This window comes from Magnolia sinica, chromosome 12 (assembly GCF_029962835.1).
Source record: "Magnolia sinica isolate HGM2019 chromosome 12, MsV1, whole genome shotgun sequence".
NCBI lineage: Eukaryota > Viridiplantae > Streptophyta > Magnoliopsida > Magnoliales > Magnoliaceae > Magnolia > Magnolia sinica.
Genome location: NC_080584.1, coordinates 30132633 through 30142621, shown reverse-complemented (window position 1 = coordinate 30142621; position 9989 = coordinate 30132633). Strand labels below are relative to the sequence as shown.

At 35.9% G+C, this 9989-nt stretch overlaps 1 non-coding gene across 1 annotated transcript; it reads right to left on the bottom strand.

The window, feature by feature from the left end:
* Window positions 1-9612: 9612 nt before the first annotated feature.
* Window positions 9613-9720, bottom strand: LOC131222125 (small nucleolar RNA R71). The gene has a single exon (XR_009159832.1). It is a non-coding gene; the product is annotated as a small nucleolar RNA R71 (small nucleolar RNA).
* Window positions 9721-9989: the final 269 nt, after the last annotated feature.

Genomic DNA, 9989 nt, shown 5'->3' with positions numbered 1-9989 from the left:
CTAACCTCAACCTAGACCTAAACTTAAACCTATAGCCTAAACTCAAATCGTTAAACCTTAACCTAGACCTAGACCTAAACCTCAACCTATAGCCTAAACTCAATTCCCTAAACCTCAACCTAAACCTAAACCTAAACTTAAAACCTAAATTCAATTCCCTAAACCTCAACCTAGACCTAATCCTAAACCTATAACCAAAACCCAAACCGACACCTAAACCTAAACCTAAACCTAAACCTATAACCTAACCTCAACCTATACCTAAACTTAAACCTATACCCTAAACTCAAATCGCTAAACCTTAACCTAGACCTAGACCTAAACCTAAACCTATAGCCTAAACTCAATTCCCTAAACCTAAACTTAAACCTAAACCTAAACCTAAACCTAAAACCTAAACTCAATTCCCTAAACCTCAACCTAGACCTAATCCTAAACCTACAACCAAAACCCAAACCGACACCTAAACCTAAACCTAAACCTAAACCTATAACCTAACCTCAACCTAGACCTAAACTTAAACCTATAGCCTAAACTCAAATCCCTAAACCTTAACCTAGACCTAGACCTAAACCTAAACCTGTAGCCTAAACTCAATTCCCTAAACCTCAACCTAAACCTAAACTTAAACCTATAACCTAAACTCAATTCCCTAAACCTCAACCTAGACCTAATCCTAAACCTATAACCAAAACCCAAACCGACACCTAAACCTAAACCTAAACCTATAACCTAACCTCAACCTAGACCTAAACTTAAACCTATAGCCTAAACTCAAATCCCTAAACCTTAACCTAGACTTAGACCTAAACCTAAACCTATAGCCTAAACTCAATTCCCTAAACCTCAACCTAAACCTAAACTTAAACCTATAGCCTAAACTCAATTCCCTAAACCTCAACCTAAACCTAAACCTAAACCTATAGCCTAAACTCAAATCCCTTATCCTTAACCTAGACCTAGACTTAAACCTAAACCTACAGCCTAAACTCAATTCCCTAAACCTCAACCTAAACCTAAACCTAAACCTAAACCTATAACCTAAACTCAATTCCTAATCCTCAACCTAGACCTAATCCTAAACCTAAACCTAAACTCAAATCCCTAAACCTTAACCGAGGCCTAGACCTAAACCTAAACCTATAGCCTAAACTCAATTCCCTAAACCTCAACCTAAACCTAAACCTAAACCTATAACCTAAACTCAATTCCCTAAACCTCAACCTAGACCTAATCCTAAACCTAAACCTAAACCTAAACTCAAATCCCTAAACCTTAACCTATAACCTAACCTATATCTATAACCAAAATCCAAACCGACACCTAAACCTAAACCTATAACCTACACCTAAACTTAAACCTATAGCCTAAACATAAATCCCTAAACCTTAACCGCTAACTTAGATCTATATCTAAACATTTATAATAAACTCAATTCCCTAAACCTCAACCTAGACCTAATCCTAAACCTATAACCAAAACCCAAACCGACACCTAAACCTAAACCTAAACCTAAACCTATAACCTAACCTCAACCTAGACCTAAACTTAAACCTATAGCCTAAACTCAATTCGCTAAACCTTAACCTAGACCTAGACCTAAACCTAAACCTATGGCCTAAACTCAATTCCGTAAACCTCAACCTAAACCTAAACCTAAACCTATAACCTAAACTCAATTCCCTAAACCTTAACCTAGACCTAATCCTAAACCTAAACCTAAACTTAATTCCCTAAACCTTAACCTAGACCTAGACCTAAACCTAAACCTATAGCCTAAACTCAATTCCTTAAACCTCAACCTAAACCTAAACCTAAACCTATAGTCTAAACTCAATTCCCTAAACCTTAACCTAGACCTAGACTTAAACCTAAACCTATAGCCTAAACTCAATTCCCTAAACCTCAACCTAGACCTAATCCTAAACCTAAACCTAAACTCAAATCCCTAAACCTTAACCTATAACATAACCTAAACCTATAACCAAAACCCAAACCGACACCTAAACCTAAACCTAAACCTAAACCTATAACCTAACCTCAACCTACACCTAAACTTAAACCTATAGCCTAAACTCAAATCCCTAAACCTTAACCGCTAACCTAGACCTAAACCTAAACCTATAGCCTAAACTCAATTCCCTAAACCTCAACCTAGACCTAATCCTAAACCTATAACCAAAACCCAAACCGACACCTAAACCTAAACCTAAACCTAAACCTATAACCTAACCTCAACCTAGACCTAAACTTAAACCGACACCTAAACCTAAACCTAAACCTAAACCTATAACCTAACCTCAACCTAGACCTAAACCTAAACCTAAACCTATAATCTAAACTCGAACCCATTCTCAAATTCAAAAACCTATAACCTAAACCCAAACGTATAACCAAAATCAAAATCAAAACCAAAACCAAAACCTATAACCTAAACCCGAACCCATTCTCAAATCCCAAAACCTATAACCTAAACCGAAACCGTAACCTAATCCTATAACCTAAACTCAAATCCCTAAACCTTAACCTAAACCTATACTTATAACGTAAAACTATTCCCAAATCCCAAAACCTATTACCTAAACCTAACCTCTCCCTAAACCTATAACCTAAACTCAATTCCCTAAACCTAAACATACACCTAATCCTAATCTCAACTCCCTAGCCTAAACCTAAGCCTAAACTTGAAAACCCAAACTTAAATCCAATCCCGAACCTGAACTCGATTTCCTAAACCTAAACCATAACCCATTCTCAAATCCAAAAACCTATAACATAAACCTAAACCAAAACCAAAACTTATAACCTAAACCCGAACCCATTCTCAAATTCCAAAACCTATAACCTAAACCCGAACCCATTCTCAAATCCCAAAACCCAAACATAAACCTAAACCTAAACATAAAACCTAAACCTAAACCTATAACCTAAACTCATATCCCTAAACCTAGACCTAAACCTAATCCTATAACCTAAACTGAAATCCCTAAACCTTAACCTATAACCTAACATAAACCTATACTTATAACCTAAAACTATTCCCAAATCCCAAAACCTATTACCTAAACCTATAACCTAAACTCAATTCCGTAAACCTCAACCTAGACCTAAACCTAAACCTAAACCTAAACCTATAGCCTAAACTCAAATCCCTAAACCTTAACCTATAACCTAACCTAAACCTATACTTATAACCTAAAACTATTCCCAAATCCCAAAACCTATTACCTAAACCTAACCTTTCCCTAAACCATAACCCATTCTCAATTCCCTAAAGCTATAACCTATAACCTAAACCTAAACCTAAACATAAACCTAACATAAACTTATAACCTTTCCTAAAACCTTTAACTTAAACCTAAACTTAAAACCTAAATGTATTCTCAAATTCTTAAACCCAAACCTACACCTAATCCTAATCTCAACTCCCTAACCTAAACCTAAACTTGAAAACCCAAACCTAAATCCGATCCCGAACCTGAACCCGATTTCCTAAACCTAAACCTTAACCTGTAATCAAGTTCCCAAAAGCTATAACCTATAACCTTAACCTTAACCTAAACCTAAACCAAAATCTATAACCTAAACCTTAACCTATAATCTAAACTTAATTATAACCTATAGCCTAACCTTAACCTAAACCTATAACCTAAACCTAAACCAAACCTAAACCTATAATCATATGGTGAGACCATTTCTTTTGTGTCAATTTCATTCCTCTTTGAGTTTTTTTTTTAATTCATTAAGAAAAAAAAAAGTGGTTATACGTGATGCACTTCTTTTACTGTCTTTCTTTTCTCTAATGGGCATTCTAATTTATGAATGACATGACTGTTTGTAGGATGATGGAATATACGAAGTCTGAAATTCGGTGAAGTCGAGCACATTTCTCTAATGAAGCCAAAGATTTGTATTTTCAGCATTATTGTATTTGTAACTGTAATTGATTGTAATTGTAATTAATTGAATGAAGGATTGTAATTGTAATTGAATGAATGAAGGATTGTAATTGTAATTGAATGAATGAATGATTGTAATTGAATGAATGAATGATTGTACAGGTGATATTTGAATGAACAGGTGATGAATGAATGAATGATTGTACAGGTGGTATTTGAATGAACAGGTGGTAATTGAATGAACAGGTGATTTAATTTTTCAATGTACAAAATAGCTACGGATATTGACCGTAGCCACTAATCAAACAGGTGTAGCCTTTTTAATTTTGGCACTCAGCTACGGACTTTCAGCTACAAATAATATCCGTAGCTGTTTGTGCTTTTCGCTACCGATATAATTGCTATGGATTAAATTCGTAACCATAGGTTTAGCTACGGATTAAATCCGTAGCCAATAATCAGATAGGTATAGCCTTTTAAAATTTGCCCTATTGCTACGGACTTTCAGCTACAAATAATATCTATAGCTGTTTATTTTTTTTGCTACAGGGGAAAAGGCTACGGATTTAATCCGTAGCCATAGACATAAGGCTACGGATTAAATCCGTAGCTATAGGTTCCAGACCTATCGTTATGGCACCTACGACGACGGTCGTGTTACGGACTAGCTACGGACTTAATCCGTAGCCTTAGGTCTATGGCTACGGATTTAATCCTTGCCTATCGTATGTGACGAACTAGGATTGACGACCATAGATGGATCATCGTTTGGGTAAATGATATAAAGGGAGGTACCTTAGCTTCCCAAATCTGCTTCATGAATAAACCTAATTAAATATTGGCTAACATGATCATGCATCGCATTGCATGTGCTTTGGCGAGGAAGCGCATGTTTAGGGAGTTTGTCATGCGCGACCGTGAGATGATGCCACTGAGGGATTGCAGGCGAGGGCATGAATCATTATAACATATCACTCCTGCATTAACAAGAGTACTTAGGACATGATAGTTGTACTGCTCTATCATTACTACTTGACTGAATTGATAACATGTTAACCTTTGCCTTATAGCTCCACAGAGTTGATCACTCACTCCCACTCTGGGTCGATGTTTTAAAACACCAACCAGACTCTAGTTTAGTTGCAGATGGTGGCGATGCTTACGAAGCGGAGCCTGACTTCTATGATGATGAGGAGGAGTTCTCCTACATGCAAATCTCTGGCAGGTCTATGTAGATCCGGAGTTGCGTCGACGGGATTACACGGTTGCAAACTAGTTGGATACTAAATTTTATCATTTTGTGAATTTTGGAACTATACTTGTAATTATTTAACCTGGTGACATGCTCATGCTCTAGGGACTTATAATCACTTATATGTTTTATATATTTTTCACAGTCTTCCGCTTGCGTAATCTAAATGTTCCTGGAGTATGATATGCTGATTTGGTGTAATTCCATTCATGTTTAATGCACTAATATGAACAACATTCAATCATCATTATCTATGTTGCATAAGTGATGCATTGGAACTCAGGAGTTGGGCATTCGCTCGACCACTGATTTTCAGGGCGTTACATTATTTTTAGCCGAAAACCGTTATGTCTAGTAGGAATCACGACCATCTATAAATAATAAGTTTACTATTTATAGTAAGTCACGATTTCTAGGAGTTTTTGTTGTAGTTTAATTCTGAAACTTCTTCCTAGGTTTCATGTCATTATTTAAGAATGTTATAAGCTTGTTTTAATGATCAATCAATTTATTACGAATTTATAGAAATTATTCTATTTTCTTATTTTCCTTGTGGATTCGAGGTATCTCTTTGAGGACTCTAAAGAAGTAGAGTAATTCTGTGGATTCGGAATAGTTATCCCCTGAGGAAGTAGTGCTCGACCTCAACACGTCCTCCCTTGCATTAATTATAGAGTGGACATTATTTTAAATTAATTGTCCAAATATGGAGTCGTCTTGCAGCAGTGGATGTGGGAATAGTCAACCAACCACTCTTTGCTTGCATAATAGGTGCAAAATATTCATAATTCATCTTCAATCCTTAGCATGTGTCAAATGTGCTTATGTTTCGTTATTCATGTATTGTCCATTTTTTTTTAATTCCTTTACTATAATTTATGGAAATTAAGTTTCTTAAGGAATATTATTTCCTTTCTCATATTTTCCACGAATCTAAACAAAACCCTGAATTTTAAAATAACATGTTGAAATTTGTGGTTTTTGAAAAATCAAAATATTCGAAAAATTTCAGGATTTTCATTTTACCGCCAAAACGTTTTTTGGAGTCAAATTGAAAAGTGCGGTGTGTGCTTTTGTCCCACATGGAAACGAAAAGAGGAAAATCATGGTTTATACATGTAGAGGTGTGTGTAGTATTCTTACTTAGAGCTTTGGAGATTGAGACGCTCGGGTTGCATGTTCCAGTGGGTAGCATTGGAACGCATGCACACATGCATGGGTGTGGGCGTGGCAGTGTGGCTGTAGTGGGACTAGTTGGCACACTTCGTACGTGCACATCGTTTTGCGGAGTGATCACTCCATCGGGATCTTTTGCGGGATGGTGTGAGTGATCTGGTATGAACCTAGGTGCGATGGGTCTGAAATGAGCCGGGGTTTTATAGGTGACTGAGAACGGTCAGATTATTAATCCAAAATGGTAAGCTATTTTTGAAAACGGCTAGTAGCCTTAAAAGACACAATAGTTTAAAAATAGACGGGACATGATGATCCAACGGTCAGATCTTTCAATCCGACAATCAGAAACAACTTAAATTAATGGTCAATGGTCAGAAACATTTTTCAAATGTTCTAAACCATTGATGGCCACCCAACAACAGTTCACTCCATGGTGCCTATATAAACTGGAACATTCCGATCCAAATTTCAATCAACTTAAACACATCTTTCCTCATCCATTAGATCCTTCAGATAACATTTCCATCTTATAATACTGTAAACACATTCACTGTTTAATTCTACTAAAAGGTCTACTGTGTTGAATTGTTCCTAAGTGGACCCTTCATGATTGCTGAACGTAGGATCCAGACAAGCTTATCTTACCCTAAAAGCAATTCGCCTGTAACCCATCAGCAATTGATAAGGGGGCGAATCATGCTTTAAAGACATCGTATATTTTACCTGATTCAGCCTAGTGAAATGAAAATAATTAACCTTATTTAATTTTTAATTTTTGGTACTTCCAACACAATTTTCCAACTAACATATTTATCTATCTTTGACTTGTTGAACTTCAAATGCTACAGGCGATTAGGCTAAAAGAAGGTCATGGATTGAGAGCGGATTAGGTGTTACCTAATTAACAACTTAGTGAGTGTTACCGCTTCCGTGGGGGGCCCACCTTAATGATGTGATGTATATCCATGTTGTCCACATGTTTTTTCAACTCATTTTAAATTGTGGTTCAAAAAATTAAGCAGATCCAAATTTCAGGTGGACGACACCACAGGAAACAGTGGTAATTGAATGTCTACCATTAAAAACATCCTAGAGCCCACCCTAACCAGATCCGTAATGTTTATTTGTTATCCAACCCATTGATAAGGTCAATGTTGAGTGTGAAATATTGCATATTTCTCCCTATTTATACCTTGGTTTTATAAACATGATAGTACTTAATCGATTTAATTATGCATGTTTTCATGTGCGAGGTGATTTCGAGAGCTTAAGGTGAAATTGATGCCAAAAGGAAGATTTATGCTCAAAAGATTACTAAATGAAGATTTAGAGATTTGGAAGTCATTAATGAAGAATTCACATGCCAAAGATTCAAGAAAACCAAGTAAGGAATGAAGAGAATCAAAGATTGGAAGTGAAGAAAAGGAATCTTGAAATTGTTTTGAAAACAAGCATATTCCTGAAATTGTCCTGAAAAAGCATATTTTGAAACTCCAAGTATATTTTGGAAAACTACACAAAGTGTGTAAATTTGAGGCGGTTTAAACTCCGAGCCTATTTTGGAAAACTGCGCAGAGTCCGTAAATTTGAGGTGGTTTCTAGAGTTTTCCAACTAGATGTGAAAGTTGGAGTTCCACAACTATGGATTGGACTCCTTAGAATACTCCAAAGCATCTTTTAGGGTTTGAAAAGGTCTTAAGGAGCATACACAAGGGTGGAGCAGCCGCCAAAGAGTTTTTCTTCTTCTTTAGTTTATTTTTCATACTTTGTTTAAGAGATTTGGTTTCAATCATGTCTCTGGTTGGTTAAACCTCTTAGTTAGGGCTAAGAGGTGAAGCTTGTAGCGTGTTTGTATGTTTATTTTGCTTTGATTCTTGTTCTTATTGAACGTTATTAATTTCTAGTTTGATATTAAGGGAATATTTTCAGTTTTCTATGATTTCATGTGACTCAAATTATAATAGATCCTATAGTAGCTTTGGATATCTTCTTTTCCTGTTTTGAGATAGTGAGATTGGAAAATCCCGTTGTTCACCATCATCTCATGGGAATGGTAGGGTGATGAAATCCCTTCTAATCATTATAATTCTCTTCCATTGAAAATTAGGTCAATAAAAAGTTCAGATTTGATTTAATTGTTTTATCTTCCAATTGAATAGGATACGAATTCAATTCCAATTGTATTCCTTGAATCAAGTAAGGTACCATCTTGATAGCTACAAGTGGATCCTTGGCACCCTAGTTCCCACCTTGAAATTCATAAGTTTTAATAAACATTATTCACCATTACTCTCAATTATTCAGATTTCAATTTAGATCTTTTTCTAGTTCTAGGTGTAGTTATTTTCAGAATACGTATAAGTTTAGTCTATGTGGATTCAACCTCGGTCTTATCGAGTTATTACTACATCGCGATCCTACAGTTGGGGTTGTGAATAAGTTTTTGGCACCATTACCGAGGACCGGCTATGTTTTTCTAGAATTAATTGGTATTAGAATTAAGTTAAAATTAGGATTTATTTTTCTGCTATATTTTTTTATTATGATTTTTTCTGAAATTATTTTTAGAAACTAACATTGTTTTTTGTTTCGTAAGATCCTAAAATAGCAACTCTTATTCAGTAATTTTGTTCCAACCCTCTCTCTTATCTTTTCTAGATCTCTTATTTGTTTTAATTTTTCTAATTTTCTTTTTAGGCTTAGTTGTTTAGTTACTCGAGTGCTGAGAGTGTTTCATGCCTAAGTGGGTTCGTGATAACACTCTACGTCTTTTGAATGAAGGAGGAGGATTAGTCAAAGGGTTGCCTATCCATCACGGGATTAGACACCACTTAAGACCCTCTAAGTTAATAGAAGTGATGGCTGCAAATCAACCTCAACCTCAAGTTGAGGAAGTTCAAGATGAAAACAAGGTGCAGAATGCACCCCCACCTCGTACTCTACGATATTATTTACAACCGGCGGGGGTGAGTACACCTTCCTGCATGATATTTCATTGAATGAAGGAACTGTGGATATTAAACCAGGGGTAATTCAACTCCTCCCTAAGTTTCATGAACTAGAATTTGAAAGTCAATACTTACATATGAAAGAGTTCGATGAAATCATTTCTACATTACACTTCCCAAATGTGTCTGAGGACACAGTTAGAGTGAAATTGTTTCTTTTCTCTTTGAAAGAAAATGCTAAGTCATGGTTACATTCCTTAAGACTAAGGTCCATTGGCACGTGGGCTGAGATGACAAGGGAGTTCTTTAAAAAGTTCTTCTTCTATCATAAAACAAATACCTTAAGGAAAACAATCATGAATTTTGCGCGAAAAGAGGATGAGGCCTTCTTCTAATGTTGGGAGTGATTTAAGGATCTCATAAATTCATGTCCACAACATGGCTATGAAACATGGTGTATAACAAGCTTTTTCTATGAGGGATTGACTCCACCCATGCGCTAATTTGTGGAGATGATGTGTAATGGGGAATTCATGAATAAGGAAGCTGATGATGCGTGGGATTATTTTGATAAAGTTGGTGAAATTGCACAATCATGGGATACGTCTTCAAGAATTATCACTTCTAAGCCTACTCAATCAAAGGAAAGGAGAGGAATTTATGTTTTAAAAGAAGAAGATATAAATGCAAGAGTGGCTGAACTTACAAGAAAAG